Source organism: Sorex fumeus, unplaced genomic scaffold, assembly GCF_029834395.1.
Source record: "Sorex fumeus unplaced genomic scaffold, SorFum_2.1 ptg000013l, whole genome shotgun sequence".
In the NCBI taxonomy this organism is placed as follows: Eukaryota; Metazoa; Chordata; class Mammalia; order Eulipotyphla; family Soricidae; genus Sorex; species Sorex fumeus.
The window spans coordinates 8198507-8223452 of record NW_026606070.1 but is presented as its reverse complement, the minus strand read 5'-3'; the positions used below and the strand labels follow the sequence as shown (position 1 = coordinate 8223452).

Below are 24946 nucleotides of genomic sequence, written 5' to 3'. Positions count from 1 at the left end.
GCATACAATGTTTCAACACCAAACCCTTCACCAGTGTCCACTTCCCTCCACCAATGTCCTGACCCCCCCCTCCATTTGCTTCTATCTTTTGATGAGAGGGACCTTTAAGAAATATACATTTTTGCAGTGTTACTTACAGTAGGGGTTTTCCACACAACGTTTTACCACCTTTCAGCACCACTGCCCTGCTTCAGTTGAACGCTTCCCTCCAGTATTGACATAGCCCCTCACTTTCCTATCTCCAGCCCCTCAAATGGCAGCCTTCCTGTTGACTACCAGTTCCACTTTCTTTGTTTCCATTTCCCTTGGGTATATGTTATTCCATCATTGTGTTTCTTTCTGTCCTGCATGTGAGAGAGATCATTTTATGCATGCCTCTTTCCAACTGAGTAACTTCACTCAGCATGATACAATCACATAGGAATAATTAAGTATGTAAGAATGAAAATAGCAAATGAGGTAAAAGACTTAGATGGTAAGACTCATGTTGTTGTTAAAATAAGTAGAGAAAGACACAGGAAATGAAAAATATTCCATACTCATAGATTAACATTCTCAAAATGGTTGTCTTCCCCGAAGCATTACATTGATTCAGTGTAATCCTTATCACTATTCTGTGACAATCTTTATGGAAATAGAAATAGTTTCCTTAGATTTTTTTTATGACTCCCAAGTAGCCCATTGTTTCTGAGACAAAAAAGAAGATCACACTTCATTTTGATTGCATTATAGTAAACAAAACATTTTTGTATTGGGATAATTTAAGAAATCAATACAATAGATCTATGTACTCATAATTAAATCCTCACACATCGGAAAATTACCTTAAGACATAAAAGAGAACCTGGAACATAAAATCGAGAAAGTTATGTTTATTTTCAATAGATGATGCTTGGAAAACTATACAGCCACATGCAAAGGAATAAAAAGAGATCATTATCTTACACCCTGAATAAAATTTAATTTACAATGGATTAAATACTTGGCTATCAAAACTGAAACTATGTGGTTATTATTATGGTCACCTGTGTTCTAGGTAGTAAGGAGTAAAGCACGCCCTGAGGAGATTGAACAGACACTCGAAGAAAAAGTTCCTTTTATGGCATAATGTATATTTTATGAAAAGGCTCAGGTTCTAAACACATGCATAAAAATAAGCTTTGAATTCTACAGGGTAAATTGTAAAAGATTTAAAATTTTAAATTTTAAGAGATGCAAACCAGGTATGTGACAAGTGTGGAAGAAAATATACTCTCAGAGGCTGGTTCTAGACAGTGTATCTGAGACAAATCTCTCTGAGATGAGAGGGCTGATTTGTGAATGGCTAAAAGAACTAGGAGCAATGGAAAAAACCTGATGTATGTACTCTAGGCAAAAGAAAGAGTAAACATGAGCCATTGAGGCACAAAGGAGCTTAATGTGTGTGAACAGTAAGAGACACACTTTTCTTGCACTGTAGTAAGTGCTCAGGAGACAGTATGATTTAAGGATAGGAAAATAGTTAGACCATGAGACTTTTTTTTCTCTGAGAGGCAGAATTTGTATTTCTTTTGTCAATAAAAAGCATGTGTATTGAAGTTCAGTGTATTTGACACATGTAAACAACTCTTGCTTTTTTAAATAATAATCTTCATCAGTGGAGCGATAGCACAGACGTAGGGTGTTTGCCTAGCGTGCAGCCAACCCTGGTCGGCCCAGGTTCAATTCCTCCGCCCCTCTTGGAGAGCCTGGCAAGCTACCAAGAGTATCTCGCCCACACGGCAAAGCCTGGCAAGCTCCCCCAGACGTGTTCAATATGCCAAACACAGTAACAACAAGTCTCACAATGGAGACGTTACTGGGCCTCCTCGAGCAAATCAATGAACAACGGGAGGACAGTGACTGATAATCTTAATCAGAACAGTTAAATCATGAAAAGTACTCGTACTTTTGTGTTGGTTGTGGTGTGTTACACAATTTGAAGTGGTATGAAATTATACCCCCTAAAACATAGTACGATCATGTTAATGAAGGCTCTCTCAAGAAATGATCCAGAAAAACAATTCATAACTAGAGAATATGGTCCAATGAAGCCTTAAAGATGAATTTCTTTATAAGCTAATTTAAGGTTTTCATTTAAGGGAGACCACACCTGGCGATGCACAAGGTTACTCCTGGCTCATGCACTCAGGAATTACCCCTGGTGGTGCCCGGGGGACCATATGGGATGCTGGGAATCGAACCGGGTCGGCCGCGTGCAAGACAAACTCCCTACCCGCTCTACTAACACTCCAGCCCCCTCATTTAAGGGAGGCAAATATGTTAATATAATTTTAATTTGGAGTATCTTTTTAATGTGTGTTGCTCTCAGAATAGAACCCTACTTTCTCAACTTTCCCAGTCTATTCAATAAGTACTGGGCCACAAGCACTGTCATCTCTACAAATAAACAGATAAATGAAACAAAACTATGTAAGACATTAAAATTAGAATCAAGTGACTCCTGGCCTATGGATTCATCATCATCGTGAGACTATGATTTTGACTAAACACCAGTAAAACTGAGGTGTTGGTCATGAGTACCACTCACTAGAATAGGTCATGCCCTCCTTAATTTTGCTAATGATTTGGGGTCATGGAAAAAAGTAAACGTGTTCATGCGATCATGATGGCTCACAATGAAAGAAGCCAAGAACAAGATCCCTTCTGGTTTAACTGGCTGTCCTGTTACTATGAGGTAACATGACAAAGGCGAGCATGTACCAAGATGTGTCCATAGAAAACACTCACATACACTCACATACAACATCACTGGAGGTAAGAAAAGGACAAAATTTTTCATTTTGACAGAAATGTTTATTTTGAAGCTCATTGAGAAAGAATAAGAAACAATTTAAACAAAGAATTTCAAAGACCTTTATTACTGCACACATGTCGAGGTTGATATATTTTAAAAGAGTAGCTAACATGACTAAAAAAATAAAGTGACATAGGTATTTGAAGGATGATCAAAGAACCTTAGTGCTAACATAACATAGACCCTAAAATCGGAATTCTGATTCCATGACTTCCAATCTGTCGTTAAAGCTGTTATGTTTGTTATCATTGTTATAACAAATTACAGTTATCTTTGAGGGACATACTCTTATGCAACACAATTAATATAAAGTCCATCACCATTTTTAGTACTTTAATGGGATTGTCTATTTACAGACATAATATAATGTCTGTCCCCTTGTTAAGTACCCCAACTTAATATCTCCATTATTCTCTTCTAATGGTATTTACTTTACCCACAAAAGTTGTGTTATCTGTACTATTACATCTCTTACTTACAATTGCAATTACATATCTTACTATTACATGAGTGAGTTTACTACACTTGAATTTTAATGTGTTTAATTAAATGTATTTTTCTCCTCTTTACTCATCCCAATAAAGTGATTTTTTTAATTTTTACTAGCCTTCGGTGAATTATGCACTTTCCGGTTAGACAGATACATATTGCCTTCAAAGACTTCACAACAATGCTGCCAAATAATCCCACAGAGCTAAGAGAGCAGCTTGCCTGCCAAGCATACTTGGAAAATTACCAAGTGTTTAATGATTTAGGCACCATTTGAATGTTCTCAGTCCCCATAAGCTTATCAGTAGCAAAGAAGTCATGTAACTGCGATTTACATTCTGCCCCTTCTTCCTTGTTCTAGAATGTGACCCACATCGTCAGAACCAAGAGGACTGTAATTGTGACACACCCCTGGCCCTCTAGCTATTTCTGAGATTAGTCAATATTATCTCAAACACATTTGTGAAAACTTGGTTCCAAACAAGCTCTGCGTTTGCTCTTTTGGGCATGGCAGGCTCTCTGCTGACCTATGGGTGGCCTGTCAACATTTCACTCAGTATTATTGCAACTCTAATACCATCTTATCTAAAACTGCATTTTCTGACTCCATAATTCCCCATGGGCAGCCAGGTTTCTTTCAGATGCAGAAAGTACAGCTGTTGTTCAACTAGGCATTATCAGAGATGGCCCAAGGCCCCAGAGTGCCCAAGATTGAAAACAGTCTAGGAGAGTGATTTCCTTTGATTTAACTTCAATAGACTTTCAAGAAATGTTCTCTGTATTATTTTACAGTTCCCTCAAATGATACTCTACAAATTATTTGAAAGTAAGTCCTCTTTCTTATAACCAAATGTGTGTTCAAAGTTTAGGTTTTATACAGTGCCATAAAGATTTGCCCATGGATCTTTAAAACATTTTTTTTGAAATTTAAGTTAACTCATTATGTTATCTTTCGAACTTTTAAAAAAATTTTTATTAGTGAAACACCATGAGGTACAGTTGTAGACTTACAAATTTTTGTGCTTGGGTTTCAGTTATACAATGATCCAGTACCCATCCCTCCAAACTTACCTTGACTTCCTTCCATCCAATTTGTTAGTTGTTGATTCCTATCTACCCTTTTACCCCCCCCTACCCTCCTCCTACTCTACACCTCGGATTTGAATTCAGCCAGAAAATTCTAAAGTTCCCTGCTCAAAAAATATTCTCTATGGGCAGACAGTGATAGTATAGGGGTAGATTGCTTGCCTTGCACTTGGCTGATGCAGGTTCCATCTCTGCCGACATGAATTAATTTCCCCAGTCCTTCTAGGAGTGATCTTTGAGTTCAGGAGTAAGAGCCAGGAGTAAGCCCCGAGCACCAGGTAGGCTCAAAAAAAAAAAAAAAAAAAAGGTCTCTGGGCCAGAGAGATAGGACAGTGAACAGAGAATTTGCCTTGCTTGAGGCCAACTAGGGTTCAATCTGTAGCCTCTTGAAACCCTCCAGGAGTGAACCCTGAAGAAAGAACCAGGAATAAGCCCTGAGTCCAGTGAGGTGTGCACCCCAAACAAAACAAAAATAGCTTATCAGGTTATTATACATAACTAATATGTCTTGCCATGACCATAGCTTAGGCTCAATTTGTTATTTTCATTTTTCTGGAACATTTTATTTGGGTATAAAAGTTACAAGAGCTGACATTGCGGAGATGATGGGCAGTGTCATATAGTAAGACCTGATTTTATCCTTAATGCCACTGTGAAGCACTGAAGCAGGGAATTAATACACCAGAATTGAACGTTGACCAGACAATTGTAAGATTTGGGTGGATGGATTAGAAAGAAGTAGAGATAATAATGACATAATAGAGGAGAGATTAAGCACAAATTTTTAAAAGTCTGTTATAGGTCGATTGAATTATCAAAATTTGGAACTTTGTTAACCGAAAAAAATGAAATTGAGAAGTTAAAAATGACTTTTATCTTTCTGGTTTTAAACTGCAGTCGTTATGGTAAAGTGGTTAAACATATGGGCTCCTGAGAACAAATACTTATTTTTACTAATTTCTGTGTGTGTCTGTGCAAGGTATTTAATCCTGTTCTTTATCAGATAATAATACCATATACTTCAGAGAAATTTTGTAAAAATTAAGTGAATTAATCTTTGTATTAATTCACATATTAATACTTAGAACTGTGACCTCTATATATTAATTGACTTTAATATACTGGTTATTGTTGCTAATTAATGTTAGTAACTAATAGAAAATACATTTTTATATGATTGACTATTAATAATATTAATGTTAGTAGTGATATCACTAAATGGAATAGGCAACAGAAAAGGAAAGACTAAAAAATTTGTAAACTTAGGTATTGTTTTTACTCAAATTTATGGAACCTGAGAAATCAGTTGTAAATCCAGGTAGCAACAATGCACAGCAAGATTCTGAGTCTAGAGCTCTAGGAAGAGGTCTGGCTTGAGAGAGGGAGTACAATTGTCCTCTAAAACTAAACAGTCTAAATTTTTTTAGATGTGATGATTGTCTTTAAAGAAATGTGGTAAGATAGAGTAGTAAATAAAAATCCTGATGTTCAGTAATAAATGAAATGACAAAAGGCCAAACATTTTGTATAAGAGGTTGTAGATGAAAGAAAATAGGTATGGTGATGGTAGCTAGAGAGAAGCAGATATATTTTAAAATAAAAATTTTAGTATTTTAAATACAATAGATTTAATGGCATAGAATGATTTTATATAACGCTAGCAAAGCAGATGCGAAAACTACTTAAGAAAATCACACCAAAACTAATAAAAATTCATTACTTTACTATTAGAAAAACATTTGGTATCACATTGTAAGCATTAGGTTCATTTACCCAATAGAGCTGCAAAATCCAAACAAGATGTGGCAGGTACGCCTGAAAGTTGATGATGCTACATGCTTCAACTATGGCCTTGAACCTTGGATCGCCTGGACTCGGTTTCTTTACTAAGCCCTCACTTTTATCTTGATTTGCATACTTGGAATACAAGTACAAATGGAAAATGAACCTAAAATGAAGAGTTGGGTGTGAATTGAGGACACAAGTGTTCTGCTTCCTCACTTTCCAGAGCTTTGGTCCAGGGAAAATAAAAGAACATCAGTTACACTTAAAAAACAATTACTGGACTAGACATGTGGCTCCGTGGTAGAGCAGATGCCTCACATATGTCAGGCCCTACCACCATTCCCTGGCACTGCATACAAATCTACAGACAATTTTTCGAATCCTAATATTTGGTTGTCAAAAGTTCTGAGTCCAAACATTCAGTTGTTTACTGAAGCAAATAAGATTAACTTTTGGCTTCTTGAAAATAATTAAATGCCCTAGTTCTCTTTAAGAACATACTAAGACTTGGCAAGAAGTATTCAAATGTGATATTTCGGGGGCGGAGGAGATAATGCAGGGGTTAAAGCACTTGCCATTGCACACTGTGGACCTGGATTCAATCCCTCATGCCACGTATGGTCCCCAGAGCACCTCAAGGTGTCATCCCTAAGCACAAAACTAGAAGTCAGCCTGAACACAGCTGGTGTAGCCCAACTCCCCTTTCCAAAACGTGATTTTTCAAAGCAGTAATGGGAAGTAGATCCATTCATCGACACTGATTTTAGGCAGGAAATAGAATGACATTTACTGGTGTCTCTATTTTTATTTTCTACAAAACTCTGAGTGTGGCTAATGGGGTAATTGTTAGCAGAAACCTTTTTCTTACAACGTTGTTGGTGGGCATTAAAAACCTCTTGCACTTAAATTATCTTTCCCCCCTAGTTTATAGCCATGTCCTATTAATTTGTGAGGGAAAAATTTCCTATTTATTCATACCAGGATTATAAAACAGGATGTGTGCTTCCACATTTTATAGGCAAATGAAATAGAATGATTATAAACAATGAACTTGCCAATGTGATACTGCTAATCAGCTTGTTTAAACAAAACCCAAATCATGTGCCAAATACCTGCCAACTTGTGAAGGAACAGTTTGTGTTCCTTGTATGTGGCCAGATTTTATTCTCCAGAGGTTTGATGCTATGAGCCTGGAATTCAATTTGTATGTGGTTAAAAATGATATTAGGTCTTCGACATAGTGCCAGGATATATCTTTCCAAACAGGTGGGAGAATGAGGTGGAATGGAAAAACTCTACAGAGATGCTTGAAGAGATGCATAAATAGATTTATTTTTATAATGTCTTTTCAAAAATTTCCTTGACCTTTTCCAATTACTCAAATGAATCGCAAGGTTGGAAAGTTCTAATTACATACTTTGCATTTTCTTTGCTGGAGTCAAGGTAAAGGACAGTTCAATATTTGTAAATATTAATTTTTCAGTAAATTTTAAATATATACTTCATAAGTCCATATTTGGTTTAGTCATTTCTTCCCTTTGGTTAAAAAAGACATTTATCATTTAAAGAAACTAATGAAACAGAACATTTCTCTTGGAACTGCTGAAGAAATAGACTTTTCTCTGCTTTAATATACAGCACTGAACTGTTTCTTAAGTGGAATGGGATAAATCTCTTACCAAATGTCTGAAGTGTTGGCATCAGTATCTTGTAATCTACAGGTCTGTGGTATATATTAGGTCATTAAAGAAAAATGCACTCAGCTCAAACCATTCAGCTATTTTTATTTATTTGTTTAAAAATTATTGTCATTTAGTAGTCTCTGGAATTTTATTAACTATTTTTCCAGGTCATCCTGCTTTTACAAAATCTGCTAGCAAGCAATACAGTTATCCTTGAAAATAGTTTATACTTTATATACTTATAAGTAAGCTTATGAGGTCGCAGATAATTTTTCTTCTAGTATGCAATTTCATCTTGGTTAATTGCTAATAAGTATTAAAATATTGTATCATGTATTAAGCTAGTAAATATCATCAGAAAATACATGAAACTATTTCAGTGTTTCTGTATTATGAGTCATGGAGTGTTTCTTGTACTAGCATTGGAAAACTTGACATAGTGGAAGAAAAAATGCTTAACTTTCTGGAAAGATGTCATGGAATAAACTGTGCTAATCCCATCCTTCATAGTTAGATTAACCTCCAGCTTGACATATCATCAACTTTCTTTTTTCCACTTAAGTCTGTTTTGCCTTCTGTGACCTGTCTTGACTTATTGTAACTGAAGGGCGATATACACCTGCTCCTTAACATAAACATACTTAATCAAGAAGTTAAAAGGTCTTTCTTACTATATGTTAACCCCAGTTAGCATACAAGCTTTTTGTTTATCAAAGCGAAATCTTTGTGATCAGTTGATGGTCTTTGATTAGACATGGAGCAGGTGACATTCTGCTCTCTGTAGCATATACTCTTACCTCAAAGGAAATGAGTCTGAAAACGAATATTGAGAAAATAACTTAGTTTGCCATCTCTCTCCATATATGTGTGTAAATTTACAAGCACACGTAAATATTTTTTTTAAGTTCAATGAAGTGATGATTGAAATGATCATTATGTCTTTGCAGAATAACAGCATCTCTTGTGAACAAGGATAAACATTAAGAATGTTTATCTTCAACAATAAACAATGTATAGAGTATAAAAATGGATCAATAACTGTCAGATTTCAATTCTTGTAGACAGTTATCTTCTCAGCCCATGACTTTGCTCCCAAAGACATGAGAAACACTGTCAATCCACCATATTCTATAAATAAACAGTGACAAATCTACACCTAAGAGAAATTTGTTTATGATACTGCATTATTTCAGTAAGTCCCCTGTTACTGTTACAGAGACTTAAGGAAGAATCATATCTACAAAAGTCTACAGAAAATATCCAGTCTGATAGCAGTTATTTCTCATTCTTTTTGAACAGAGATACCTGAATAAAGGACACTATGGCATATCCTTTTAACTAGAAAAAAACAGGTGGCATTTGACAAAGCTAGGAATTCATTCATTTGCTGTGAAAGGAAGGAAGAGCTTATGTATGAAGTTACAAATGCATTCAAGGTGAAGCTCACATTTGATGTTTGAGTGAACTCAACGTTTGATGACCTGCACCCTCTCAGTAATGTAGCTGCTGAAAGTGAGAAATGCAAGATAGGAGAGGGACACTTGTGAAGAGCAAAAAATGATTGGAGAGTTATCATAGGAACCAAGATATGCTGTCAGTTGAATTTAAGGAATGCAGAATTAAATTGAAGACCTAAGATTAGATACATATTGAGGTAATGCAAGTTTCACTTAAGAAATTCATTTTAAAAATTTATTTCTGAGAATAATACATTATATTCTATAGTTTTATTTTATGTTGGATCATGATCTAGAGATAGCAGATAATAGGCATGATCATATTTATGTTACTATTTTTAAACTCTCAAATATTCCTGAAATCACAAAAGAAACACGCTATTTTTTATGATTTTTAATTTGATCAAATATTCAATATTTGTTGCCAAAACAAATCAGTCACCACAACTATCCCTCCCTGTCCTAGACAGAAACTTACCTGCAGTTTTTTCAAAGCACTTTTGAAGGTTTCAGTCTATTTTAATTCATTCTGTTCTGTAAAATATTGATAGTCATGTTGTTACAGTAAGGGAATTTTCAGTTAGAAATAACAAAAGCAAGACTAACTGGCTATTTCATCATTTTAAATGTGAGGACTGAAACTGTGTCCAGCTAACTCGTTGGGTTTTGTTTGTTTGTTTGTTTGTTTTTTTAATTATTTTTTTTGTTGTTAAGACACCATGGTTTACCAAATTATTCCTAGTTGAGTTTTAGGCATGCTTTTCTCCACCAGTGTCCCCAGGTTCTCTCTCATCAATCACTCTCAAACTTGCTTCTTTGACAAGCATATTTTAATATTTGGTTGCTGTTGTTTGGATCTCCTGGCCAGTTTTGATTCTGTGGTTCAGACATCTGGTTCTATCTCTTCTCTACAGCACTGATGTACCAGGGACACTTCCCCCTCCAATCCCCGCTACGTCCTGTCCATTTTTGCTACCTCCTTTAATTTCTTTCCTTTTTTGTCTTTCTTCTACCTATATTCTGCGGCCAAAGGTGATCAAATTAGCCTCCCTCTAATAACTTGCATTCCTTTATCAAGTTATTCTATATACTACAAATAAATGAAATTATCCTTTTTGTCCTCTACTTCTGACTTACCTGACTTAACATGAAATCCTTTCTACTCAAATTGCATCAAATTGCATCTTTTTATTTTTCTTTACATCTCTGTAGGATTCCATTGTGCATATATACCACAGCTTCATAAACCACTCACCTGTTATTGGACACCCATGTTGACTCCATTCCTTAGCTATTGTACTCAGTGCAGCAGTGAATACCGGTCTGCATATGTCCTTTTGGATTAATGGTTTTGTGTCCTGGAGGTAGATTTCCAGTTTTAAATGCTATTATCCTTGGACGCTATGGGAGGCTCAAATAGAAACGAGAGAAGATGGTAAGGGTGAAGGCAGTATATTACAGGCATCATAAAAACAAAGTAGCAGTTTATCTTACAAAATAAAAAGAAATTCCATATTATTGCTTACTTATCTCCTAAATGAGCAATAGAAAATGACCTAGGAATAGAGCAATAGAAATATGTATGATTATTACACTAGCATTTGTAATTGCTTCAAAAAGTAGATACTATTTCTATAGTATAGCTCTGAGCACAACCAGGTGAGTGGAAAGTAGAAAGGCTCTATTTCTAACTCAGATTAATGGAGTCTCTATCATCTTCAAGACATGGATTTGAAGGTTGTAAGTTCCCTTCTAATGCAAGAAGTAAGAGATTAAATGGTGGTTATCTTCTGGGAAATTTTGGGACAGGCCAGAAGTTTTGCATTCTGCTTTTGCTAGCGGTATCTTACTTATCTTATTCATAATTCTAAATAATTGTAAGGGAAGCTGAAAATGTAATTTATTTATTTTTCCAGGAAAATAGGTGTCAGTCCATTTTGTATACAGTGCCATATTAACTTCCGGCTAAGAGGTATGGCAAGAACCACTGCTTTTAGATCTAGATATCTGCTTATCTAGATCTTACCTACCAGATGGTCAGACTTCTTCGTCAAGATCATGAACGATCGGTTTGAGGCCCTTCATGTTCCCAGAGCGAACAGATGCCATTGGGCTACACTAGCACGCGACAGGGACAAATGGAGACGTTACTGGCGCCCGCTCGAGCAAATCGACGACTAACGGGAAGTTAAGTGATTAAGTGATCTGCTTAAAGATTTAAAACACCCATCTGGTTCCTTCTAGTTAATTTCTGCTTGAATACATGTCTTAATTAAGAAATTAGCAATTAAATGTAATTATCCAACATTCATAAACTGTTGAATGCAACTAGAATTGATCTATTCAATCTCATTATGAAAAATGACCCTTAATGATGATAATGCAGGGACTGGAGAGATGTTACAGTATATAGGGTGGTTTCCTTGCACACAGCTGACCTGGATTCTAACTCAGGCACTCCATATGGCACCAAGCCTCACTAGAAGTCATCCCATAGAGCAGAGCCAGGAGTAAGCCCCAAGTACCAGTGGTGTGACCCTAAAACTTAAAAAAAAAGATGATGATAACATGGCACATGGAAAATTCTTGCTTTTCCAAACAAACAAGTTTAATCACTTGATCACTTCACTTCCTGTTAATCATCGATTTGCTCGAGTGGGTGCCAGTAACATCTCCATTTGTCCCTGTCGAGTGTTAGTGTAGCCCAATTATGTTCGTTCTAGGAACACAAAGAACCTCAAACCGATCGTTCAGGGTCTTGACGAAGAAGTCTGACCGTCTGGTAGGTGGGCGGCCACTCAGTCTTCTGACGTCCCGTGGAATCCACTCGATAATGGCTCTAGTCCAACAGTCGTCTCCAAATCTCATTACATGTCCAGACCATCTGATTTTTGATGCCTTGGCAAACGAGACAGTGTCCCTGATTCTTGACTGTCAACGGAGGTCGGAACTCTGGATTCTTTTTCTCTCATTTGAGTGAAACGTGATACTCCATGCATAGCTCTTTTGATTCCTCTTCGGGAGACCCGAATAGCACTCTCATCCTATTTTCGTAAGGCCCAGGTCTCTGAGATGTATGTTAATACAGGAAGAAGAGTGGAATCGAAGAGATGTGCCCGGAGCTGGAGGTTCTTCGTCCTCTTAGCTATTTCTTCGATATGGGGGATATTGTAGTGGGAAATGAACACTGGTGGAGGGATGGTTATTGGAACACTGTATAAAACTCAATCATGAAATCTTTGTAACTGTATCTCTTGGTGATTCAATAAAAAAAAGAAAGAACAAAGAAGTTGTGGTATATAGAACAATGAAATATTATGCAACTAGGAGAAAAGATGAAATTATGCAGTACATTGCATTGTGGATGGACCTAGAAGGATTGTGTCAAGGAAAATAAGTCAGAGGTTCAAGGACATATACTGAATGAGCTCCCTTGTTTGTGGAATATGGAGAGACAAAGATGATCATTGGTGTGCTAAACAGTAATAAATCTTTAACACTGGAATACAAAATAAATTACCAAGTAGAAAAGGGTGGGAGGGAAAAGAGGTGACATAAGGTTAGTACTAGAGGACACCTTTTTGGAGTTGGGTGCAGTAATTTTGCATGTAGATACCATAAATATTAGCAGTATTGTAACTGCCTCAATGCTAAGAAAGTAGTTCGGAGTAGGGGCACACCTGACAATGCTCAGGGATTTCTCCTGGCTCTGCATTCAGGAATCATACCTGGTAATTCTTGAGTGACTTGTGGGGATTGCCGGGGATTGAACCCAGGAGGGCTGCGTGCAAAGCCAACATCCTACTCTTTCTACTGTTTCTCCAGCCCAGAAATTATTTTTAATGAAAAAAAAATAAACAAAAAGTTTGAGAATGTTGGGAGCAGCATTAATACTTAACTGAAGACCAAGAAAAATGATTTTCAATGACTTTATGGATTGTTGCTCAGTCAAAAGATATTGATGGTACTTATCTGAATAATTATAAATAAATTATGGAAGAACTTCTGGAAGAAATCTTTTAAAAGTTGTGAAAGTACTAATTTTTATTATATACTGAGGTGGTAACAGTGAAGATGTTATATCCAATGACAGAAATAAAAATAAAAGATATGTTGTATAAATTAACAATCTGCAAAAACAACAACCCAAACCCAAGGTACTTAAAGTATTATTTATCATTAGGGTAAAAGTATTTTAATATGTAGTGAATTACCAAACAAATACTTCGAGTAGTAAACTCATTTCACTCTGATGATGCTTTAACTATTGTCCATTGGTTTAACTTTGAATTATTGCCCTGTTGTGAAGTAATTCAATAGCCTAGTAGGACTTTTATATTTTTTAAAAATATTGTTATAATAATTTTTAAAATCAAGATTGAACTGGAAAGTTTATTTTTTAATTGAATCACTGTGAGATACAGTTACAGACTTTACAAACGTTCATTATTATGTTTCAGTCATACAATGATCGAGCACCCATCCCTCCACCAGTGCCCATTTTCCACCACCAATGTTCCCAGTATTCTTCCTGCCACCCTGGAAAGTTTTTTTTTTAATATTTTCATATATTGAACAGTTTTTTTAATTAATTTGCTTTAAAATTGACAATGTTTCTTCATGAATTCAACCTTGTCTTATAAGCAATACTGTGTTTATATGTGAAATTTTATAGCAGTAGTCATGTCAGCAACAATTCACATTGTTTAAATCTAATATATTACTTTTCTGTTGCTGTGTAACAAATTGCTGCAATCTAGGTAATTCAATGCAGAACACATTCATTAGTTTACAGTCTGTTCTGAAATCAAGGTGTCAGCCAGAGTGAGTTTTCACATAGAGGCTCTAGGGAAAAACCCACCTCCAAACTCATTCTGAGGGCAGAATTAAATTTCTTCCAATTATACAATAGGAAAAAAATCAAGTTTTCGTAATGCCTTTAGCTAGTATCTAGAGTCTCCACGTGTTCTTTACCAGGTGACCTTCCCTGTCTTTAAACCACCAGTGCAATGGTACATCAAATATTCTCACTTTTTACTGTCTTGGACTTCCTGTATCTTTGACCCTGCAACCAAATTTCAAGGGCTCACACAATGAGTCTCAACAGTGGAGTGTTAAAATGCTCCCAAATAAATAGTTTATGTACACTAGAAGGCAGAGATCTTGGGTCATCTTGAAATTCTCTCTTTCACACACATGTATCATCAAGGTGTTTCGAAGACCTTACCCTGAGAACAGAGTCCCCAAGACCAGGGGTACGGGAGGATGCTGGGAGGAACCCTGAGGCCTGGTGGAAGGAAGCAGACACTCTGGTGGTGTTGGAACCTGGAGGTTATCTTTTTAAACTCAAGTGCTTAGAAGATATGATTTTGAATTCATACTATCAATTGAGTAGTGTTTCTTGGAACTCTATGTGTATGAAGGACTTTTCTTGAAAACTAATTTAAGAGCTAGAGAGAGGGTAGGGGGGTTATGGTGCTTACGTAGCATGCTGGTGGCCTGTAATTGGATCGTGGCCCTATATATGGTTCCTCTCAGCCAAGCCCCATCAGGGGTGATTCCTCAGTAGAGAACTAGGAGTAATCCCTGAGCACCCCCAAGTCTGGTCCCAAACCAAACCCCAAACATGTCTTTAATTATTCATTTGAAAACTTTCACATAAACTTTAATTGGAAGTGGTTAATCTGCTATGCGATGTTTAAAAGAAGGTGTCGAAAGCAGAATTCAATGGAATTTTGTCAATATTTTTCAAGCTCAATTAAACTTATTTTGTGTAATGTTAGTATTAACAATTTGTATTTGAAATGCATGATATAACTGAAAATTTGTATTAATAGATGGATATTTGCAACTGATTTTGATGCTAGAAAACAAAATATTTCAACTCAGCATTCTTGCTGGCTGTAGCCGCAGCATACCACAAGACTGTGGGGTGCTTGCTTTGCAGACAGCCGAACAGGACTTGGTCCCTGTTACCTGATATGGTCCCGTGAGCACACTAGGGGTGATTCATAAGTGCAGAACCAGGAGGAAGCACTGAACATAGCTGGGTGGGACTCCAAAGCAATAACAACAAAACATACTTGTTAAAATACCTGTTTTACAAAAAATACTTGTAATTACTATTTGAATTAAATAATTCTAAAATTTTCTTATTGTGTAATTACTTTCATAATATCTTCAATTTGTGTCTTGGATTACAATGTCTAAACTGCTAATGTCTTTCTATCCATAGGAAAAAATATGTTACTCTTTGTTTTAGAATTGTTCAACTAATGGTGAGGTGATGATAATGGCCATAGAGTTCATTTTGGTGCTTGTTTCCATTTTCCCATCTTCTGTAGGACTGGCTACACTACACCATCATCAAAAGTGTGTGTCTAAGATTTTTTTTGTGTGTTGTTCTCTTTTAATAATTGCTTCACTGTCACTGTCCTCCTATTGTTCATCAGTTTGCTTGAGCGGGCCCACTAACATCTCCATTTTGAGAGTTGTTATTACTGTGTTTGGCATATTGAATACGTCACAGGTAGCTTGCCAGGCTTTGCCGTGCAGGCGAGATACTCTAGGTACCTCTCCAGGAGGGGCAGAGGAATCGAACCTGGGTTGGCCAGGTAGTTTATGAAACTTTATATGATAAATGTAATTCTTTAAAACTTTCAGCACAACTAGAATTTCCTTTTAATAACACCTTATATCCATGTTATAATTCTAGATAGACTTAAAAGTTAGATAATGATGCTTGTATATTCCTATATAGGCCAAAAGTAAAATGAATTACTATGAATTCATGGTCACGGTCCTCCCGTTCATCGATTTGCTCAAGCAGGCCCAGTAACGTCTCCATCGTGAGACTTCTTGTTACTGTGTTTGGCATATCGAATACATCACGGGCAGCTTGCCAGACTCTGCCCTGCGGGCGAGATCCTCTCAGTAGCTTGCCGGGCTCTCCAAGAGGGGCGGAGGAATCGAACTCGGGCTGGGCATGTTGGCTGCGTGCAAGGCAAATGCCTTACCGCTGTGCTATCGCTCCAGCCCCCTATGAATTCATTTCATATAATTTCATTAGCTTTCAACAGACACTTTTGTCCTATTTTCACTTTTATCCTATTTTCACTTTTTTCATTATTTTCACTGTTTATCCTATTTCTTTGAACTGAAAGAGTGCATGGACATCAATTCTGTCTTATAGAAATTAATAGACCTAAACTGATTCTCCCTAGAAAGATTCAGTCTTATTATACCATAACAGAGCTAAATATTCTTAAATAAATCAGTCAAGCTATTTTTTGTGTATTTTCATTTTTGAACGCCCATCGTGATTTCCAAAGATAATCCTTTCACTGTCATGATTTCAGTTTCTGAACACTAAACACCACTGATGTAGTCCTAAGAAAGTTTCAAACTCAAATTTCATATTTATAATTGAATATGTTCAAATTGAGCTCAAATATTCATTTCTTCAGAATGAAGCAAACCAACACTTGACCTCCATGACTTCTCTGTTTTTGCCATAGCTAAGTGCACCAATTATATGCAAGGTGTTCTGTTAGTCATGGTAGGAGATACTGAGTGAAGAAAAGAAGTATATTCTCTGCTTCATATGAACTTGTGTAGTGGGCCAAAAATAATGCATAGCTAAGAATTAAAAATTAGTAAAATGTTCATGAATCTTAACAAGTTACTCCTGTTCACGATCAAACAAATTACTCTTGTTCACGATCACGATCATGATCATCCTGTTGTTCGTCAATTGCCTCGAGCAGGCCCCAGTAATGTCTCCTTCATCTTAGCCCTGAGATTTTAAAAAGTGCCATATTCAAGGCTCTTTCAGGGTTAGGAGAATGAGACCCATTATTGTTACTGGTATTTGGCATATTGGTTACGCCGCGGGGAGTTTGCCAGACTCTGCCATGTGGGTACTCTTGTTATTCACTACAAATTCTAAATTCTTTTATTTGAGTGAGGAACTCTTCTAGGCATTGAAAATATTAAAAGCTATTTGGAAGAAACTAGCAAGAATGGAACATTAAGTGATCAAAGACTATGTGACTGAATGCATAGACAGTTCTTCTTTTTGATGAACACCCAAGTGTAGATTTAAATAATAAAAGGAACCATTAAAGCAAAGAATGGAAAAGTGTGTTTGAGAAAATTCATGTGCAAAGATCCTGAGGTAAGGCTTGTTTTCTTAATAGATACTCAGGTAAATATTTAATTGTTTCTGTCACACATAGCTTAACATGTGAGATATAGAAAAGTGATAAAAATAAGAATAGAAACATAATATTCAAGTCATTGCCTACTTCAAAAATCACACTTATTGTAGGTTAAAGAATAAGCCTTTAGAGAGAGAGAATACAAGGGATTGCCCTGACACAGAGGCAGGGTAGGATTGGGGGGATGGGAGTGGGAGGGATATTATCCATGGTGGTGGAAAATGGGCACTGGTGGAGGGATGGGTATTTGATCATTGTATAATCGAAACCCAAGCACAAAAAAATTGTAAATCTACAACTGTACCTCATGGTGTTTCACTAATAATAATTTTTAAAACAGAAAAAAAAGAATAAGCCTTTAAAATTTTAAGTAAGGATGATATCATAGATTTATGTTAGAGAAGGACGTTTACTAAGTCAATACTATATGGCATTTATCATCTACTACCATCTCATGACATCAACTGCTTTATCCAATCATCTAACCAAGCTACACTTTGCATAATTTCCTAATCAGTGTGTCCCATGACTTTACAAACTAATCTCTCCATTGAGTACATTCATACATACCCCTTTATTCTACAATCCCCCCCGCGGCCTTTAGGACACAGCCTATGGTAATAGAACTTCCCTGAATCTTTGTCAAATTTTGCCTCTATCCCAAAAGTTTTCTCAAAGCCTTCAAATTATTTGTATTTTATTCAGTTTCATATTGCATACTTTGCTTCAAATATTTGAACATGTTTTCCAAATATGGACTCTAAATATTATCTATCTGTATAGTCTTTGCTGGAGCGATAGCACAGCGGGTAGGGCGTTTGCCTTACAAGCGGCCAACATGGCCGACCCGAGTTCGATTCCTCCACCCCTCTCGGAGAGCCCGGCAAGCTACCGAGAGTATTCGATATGCCAGACACAGTAACAACAAAGTCTCCAATGGAGACGTTACTGGGCCCGCTCGAGCAAATCGACGATCAACGGGAGGGCCTTTACCTTACCTTTATAGTCTTTGCTTATTTTTCCTTTCTTTAAGCATAGTGGATATTTAAATTAAAATTGAATAATTAATAAATTAATAATTTAATAAAATAAGAATAATCCAAGTATTGATTCCAGATTACTTTTAAGAAATGCTGTATCCATCTTAAAATTATGCCTTAAATGAGGAATTTTATAAATTTTAAGGACTGGAGTGGTATTTTTAGGAGCGATAGCACAGCGGTAGGGCGTTTGCCTTGCACACAGCCAACATGGCCGACCCGAGTTCGATTCCTCTGCCCCTCTCGAAGAGCCCGGCAAGCTACTTAGAGTATCTCGCCCGCACGGGTAGCTTGCCAGGCACAGTGGTAGGGCGTTTGCCTTGCACGCAGCCAACATGACTGATCCGAGTTCGATTCCTCCGCCCCTCTCGGAGAGCCCAGCAAGCTACTGAGAGTATCTCGCCCGCATGGCAGAGCCTGGAAAGCTCCCCGTGACGTATTCGATATGCCAAACACAGTAACAACAAAGTCTCCAATGGAGACGTTACTGGGCCCGCTTGAGCAAATTAACGAACAACGGGAGGGCCTTTACCTTTACCTTTATATGTTTTTAAGTAAAAACATAAGAAGAAATGGTGGTATTACAAAATTCAATTCTTATCAAAATTTGTAAAGTTATTTTTTGTGAATTTCTGTTACTATTGATATTATCCACATATGCATTTAGTTTCCACTCTATCAAGAAACTTGTCTTTCTCTATCCACTGATTTAGTCTTTCAGAATTAGGAGTTTAACAAATGTGAGTAGTTTAATGACAGAATCCATGACTCTATTCCCTTTAAGTACTTTTTATGTAAAATCCCATTTTTTTTTCTTTTCCGCATCAGCTATCTTTCTTTTCAGTAATTCTGCATTTATATAGTGGTAGTACTACATTCTGATCTCACAATTTCTTTTCAAGCCTGGTTCTCTGACACATTTTAGTTTCTCAGTCACACTGTGACAGTACGGTGTGACCCACTTGCGTGTCTACCCCAAATGTCTTGCAGGACTTCTTCATTTCTGTTATCATCAATTTTGTAAAATATGGTCTTCAAAACTTTTCAGGTTCTCAGTCATTCATCTTGGTTACTCTTAACAGTAACAGTCTCTGTTTTTACCTCCCCATTGTATAAAATCTTTTGTCCCATTTTTGCATGTGTGGGTCTTTGAGTGAGTGTGTGAGAAGCGAGGAAAAAGGGGTGGTTTCAGGAATCAAACGAAGGACTCTATGCAAGGCTACATTTCCAGCCCCTTTGCTCATTCTTATGTAACTTGTTTTCTTCTTTAAGTACTATGATTAATTAGCCACTTTAGTCATACTCTTAATTAACACACCTGGTGTCCATCATATCTCTCTATCCTGGTAATTTTTATAATCACCAATCTACATTATTCAATTTGACATTTAATTACTTCTAATTGAAGACATGCCTAATTATCATTTAGGTTTCTTTTTTTTAATTCCTTATTTTAAGTTGAAGTAAATTTGCTTAACTTTGACAATCAAAGTTGTGCAACTGCTAAGAGCATACACAATCTAATTATTACTGAGGCTCAGTTGATTACTTTGCCTAATATGTTTTTATTTCATAATGCTTCTTAGTTTCTGTTCTTCTTGTCCTGGACATAGAAAAAAAATTAATTGCTGAGTTTGAATTTTTATTCAACTTTATTTCTGTCCCTTATTTGGACACTATTCCCATTATTTCTGACTATGAATATTTCGATGTGCATGTCATACTTGTGACTAAATTCTAATGATCTGTGTGACAAATACAAAATTAGATTAAGTGAGTATTCGTTTTGAGTTTCAGAAAGTACCATTGTATACATGGACATTTGTCACAATGACTGCAGCGGTAATGAATCGTATTAAGTGGTCTTTGGAAGCAGGAACGTTTCAGAAATCTGATGAGAAACTTTCTGAAGGTCTAGGCAGCACAAGCCAGACACTTTCAAATATTGTCATACTTGAGGTTCGAGTAGTTAAGTTTGAGACTTGATTCCAAATAGGAACTCTGGAACCAGTATCAATAGCAATCAGGAATGGTAATTTTACTAACATATACAGGTGGCAGCTGCTTACAGGCAAAGCCAGCTCTTGGCAGAATTTTTAATTAAGTTGCTTCATTTGTTGTGATTTTCAGTTTGATGGATTCATGGGGATTTCCTGTTAGATTTCAAGCACTTTTCCAGCAGTCTTTTTTTTGAACTGATTAGAAAGAACTGATGAATCTTCACTTTAGATTTTGACATTTGTTGCGCTCAATATAACTGTATTAACTGTATTTCATATCCATTCTGCTTAGCTGAAGATAAGTAAAACTGAATTCAACATTCCACTCAATATTTGGCATTTTTTTCAAGTTGATTAAATGTACTCATCGCAGTTGGAATAATATCCTATAGAATAATTTAATAGGGAAAGACTTTGAGTCCATATTTTTCTTATAACTTACAAATATTCTATTTTAAATTAATGTACTATAACTATGAAAAAAGATGCTAAATGTTAGTATTATTTATCCACCAAATGGAGTACAGATTTACCTCTGAAAAAAACTTGGTTTAAATGAAGAGTCACTTGAACTCTCATTTCAGCTGAAATTTTTATATATAAGCTCTCTCCGTTTATGATCACACACATGAGAATAATGCAAGTAAAAATATGGCACTGTAGCATTGTCCTCCCTTTGTTCATCAATTTGCTCAAGCAGGCACCTGTCACATCTCCATTGTGAGACTTGTTGTTACTGTTTTTGGCATAGAGAATACATCATGGGTAGCTTGCCAGACTTTGCCATGTGGGAGGGACACTCTCAGTACCTTGCTGGGCTCTACAAGAGGGGCAGATGAATCGAACGCGGGTCGGCCACGTGTAAGGCAAACACCCTACCCACTGTGCTATAGCTCCAGTCCAAAAATGTAGCTAATATGAAAACTTAGAAAAATTATGAGAAATCAGCTTCGAATTTAAACTTTTAATAACTAATAGAACATTCAGCATAGAATATTAAAATAGATGGCTGAAAGTACTATCTACAAAGATAAAAAGGCATATTTAAAGATTGACATAAATAAGAGTATGATCAATTTGCCACCGCATCTATAGTTAGCAAATTCAAATAAATTTTAAACCACACAAAATTAAAAGTGCCAGTTGTTTTTACTATCATAAACACTTTAGTTATTAATACTTTTCTTTTATTTCAATAGCTAGAAAAACCATGCTAGAAAAAAATGAGTGCAATAAATTCCATAACTAAAATATTTCCAGGTATCCAAGTTCTTTCACATTGAGACATTAGTCAATAGCTATGGAAAAAATACAGAATGAATCTTTTTTTCTTCTATGTTGAAACATTCTGTTAACTGATGTGGTTTCATTGAAAGTATTTTAATTTATATTCTCTTTGGTGGGGCTGGAGCAATAGCACAGAGGGTAGGGTGTTTGCCTTGCATGCGGCCGACCCAGGTTCGATTCTTCTGTCCCTCTCACAGAGCCTGGCAAGCTACCGAGAGTATCCCGCTCACACGCAGAGCCTGACAAGCTCCCCATGGTATATTCAATATGCCAAAAACAGTACCAAGTCTCACAATGGAGACGTTACAGGTGCCCGCTCAAGCAAATCGATGAACAACGGGAGGACAGTGCTACAGTGCTATTCTCTTTGGTGAATAAATGCAAGTCAATGGTGCTTTTGTAAAGCATAAAGTTCAAGAATATTTTCACCAAGTTTGCAAACAAGTATAAGTATTAATGCATATAAATACTCTGGATCAAATATGAGGGTTCAGAAACACTGTTAGATATAGCTGCTGTCATTCATATTACAAGTTATATCTCTGTCATTATGATTAATAACCTTAATTGAGTGAATTTTTTTTTTTTACTTTTTGGGTCACACCCGGCGATGCTCAGGGGTTACTCCTAGCTTTGCACTCAGGAATTACTCCTGGCGGTGCTCAGGGGACTATATGGGATGCTGGGAATCGAACCCGGGTCGGCTGCGTGCAAGGCAAACGCCCTACCCGCTGTACTATCACTCCAGCCCTATTGAGTGATTTTTTTCCTCATATTTCAATTCATTCTTCAGGGGCTGGAATGGTAGTACAATGGGTTGGGCTTTTGCCTTGCACATGGCTGACCTGGGTTTGATCTCTGGCACCCCATCTGGTCTCCTGTGCTTGCCAGGAGTGTGCCCTCATCTCAGAGACAGGGTTTAGCCCTGAGAACCTCCCTTAGCTAAGACCCCTGCTGTTCTAGACGCTAAATTGTAACACACTGAGATCTTTGGGGTCACTAGGCACAGGACTGAACAGATTAGTTGGGCGAAGAGTTTGCTTTGTTCCATTAACAGCCCAGATTTCACTTACGTTTGTGGCATTGTGCAAAGCAAAAACCAAAACAAAAATTAATAAAAGCTTATTGCGTCAACACTCTAGGAATCTAAGACAACTATGAGAAAGGCAGGAAGGAAATTAAGGAAGAATAATTTCCACAATAATTATTGCAGCCCAGTATTCTGTTGGGCCACAACAGAGTTAGGACTCTCACTTCTTTAAAATTCTTCTAAATTAATATTAAAAAAAAAAACAGTGATCAGAGGCCAGAGCAATAGTACAGTGGGTAGGGCTCTTGCGTTGCACCAGGCCTTCCTGGGTTTGATACCTGACAGCTGGATCATTCCTGAGTGCTGCCAGGAATAATTTCTGAGTGCAGAAGCAAGAATAACCCTAAAAATTGCCAGGTGTGGTCCCAAAATTAAAAAAAAAAACAATATGGTCATATTTTAAGAGACAGTGGAATATGATGGCTGAGAATCTGGGCCTTAGAGCAAGAGCTCTATGATTTTCAATTGTGTTACATCAGGGAAATTGTTTTAGTGCCTGAATCCCTCCATTCCTCAACCTTTACATCAAGGACAGCAATTAACATTTACTCTCTACTGTATAAGTTGTTTTTATTTTGGTATGTTTTTCGGTGGTCGCATCCAGCACATCTGTGGGTCACTTCCAATGTTTTCCTCAGGGTTTGCTCCCTATGGTGCTGAGAGAACCAGGAGGTACCAGGTATCAAATACAGGCCCGTGCATGCAACATATTTCCTCAACCTCTTGAGCGATTTCTCTGTCCCCTCCACTGTAGAAACTGAATAAATGAATAAATGCAAAGTTCCTTAGGCAATTGCTTATCACATAATCAATGTGAATATCTACAGAAGGTGTTATTCAACCAAGGACCTATGTAACTTCCAAACTTAGTATTTTGGATTAGACGTATAAGTAGTGTACAATTGTTTAACTTATTTTTATAGGTCCAATTAGCGATGAAAAAAATAATGGTTATAAGGATGCTACCAACTTAATCTAAATATTAACTGGAGAGAATGACCTCAGAATGATACCTAAATCAGAATAGAATTACACTAATGAATGGTAATGACAGGATAGCTGGAGAAAATAGTAGAATTAGAAATTTTTGGCATAAAGCAGGAAGAGAGTGGTGACCAGCTCTCCATAGGCTTGAGAAATCAGAAGAATGTAAGGTAGGAGGGCATTTCAACCGTGCTTCAATATTTGAGGCCTAATGTGGAGGTAGGTACAATTGTTTTCTCATTGACTAGGAGAGTTGAAGAAAATAGTTTTAACTTTGTCCAAGAAAAGCAACATCAAGAAACCAGAAAAGGAAATGAGATTTCTTAGGGATTCCAGAAAGGTACAAACTTGGGTTGAAAGAAAGAAGCTCAAGTAAACATTAGTGGAGGAACAGATTTTGGTTCCAATTCTGCAGTAAAACAACTAGAGAGTTAGGGCAAACCACTCTGGTCAATGACATTTTATGTTTAAAATAATTGCTTTGGACTTGGAAGCATTGATTGATTGATGCTTAGAATTAAATCTGATGCTTAGAATTAAATCTGAAGAACTGAAATGCATTTTTAATTCTTTAATGCATAAAAGGATTTTTTTAAAAAGGTGAACATCATTCCTTACTCACACAGGGATCCCTCTGCTCCATCCTTGACCCCCTTCTTCACATATCTGCTTCTCTCCTAATAGCATAGGAGTATGGGACTTATTTATCTTTCGGTTCACTCCAAACTTCAATCTGTCTCTATACATGGTAATAGGACATAGTAATAGCATGACAATTAATATTAATTAACTAAAATTATTTTATGTGCCACAGAAATCTCTAACAGAGAAGGTAACATTGATTTTACAGATAAAGATAATCAGACTGAGAAAGGCTAAATTTCATAAGGCCACATAGCTTGTGTGTAGCAAAGTCAGAATACTAATTATTTCTAGGTGGAACGAGGGTTAAAAGTCTTCTGTTAGTCTATACTTTATTGTTTACTACTTT

The 24946-nt window shown here is 36.6% G+C and overlaps 1 protein-coding gene and 1 pseudogene across 1 annotated transcript in view; both read left to right on the top strand.

Moving 5' to 3' along the window:
* The window catches only part of CFAP299 (cilia and flagella associated protein 299), a 542370-nt gene that overhangs the window by 290846 nt on the left and 226578 nt on the right, over positions 1–24946 (top strand). The gene's annotated exons all lie outside the window — the stretch shown is intronic.
* LOC130020534 (enhancer of rudimentary homolog) overlaps positions 2645–24946 on the top strand; it is a 69296-nt pseudogene continuing 46994 nt past the window's right edge.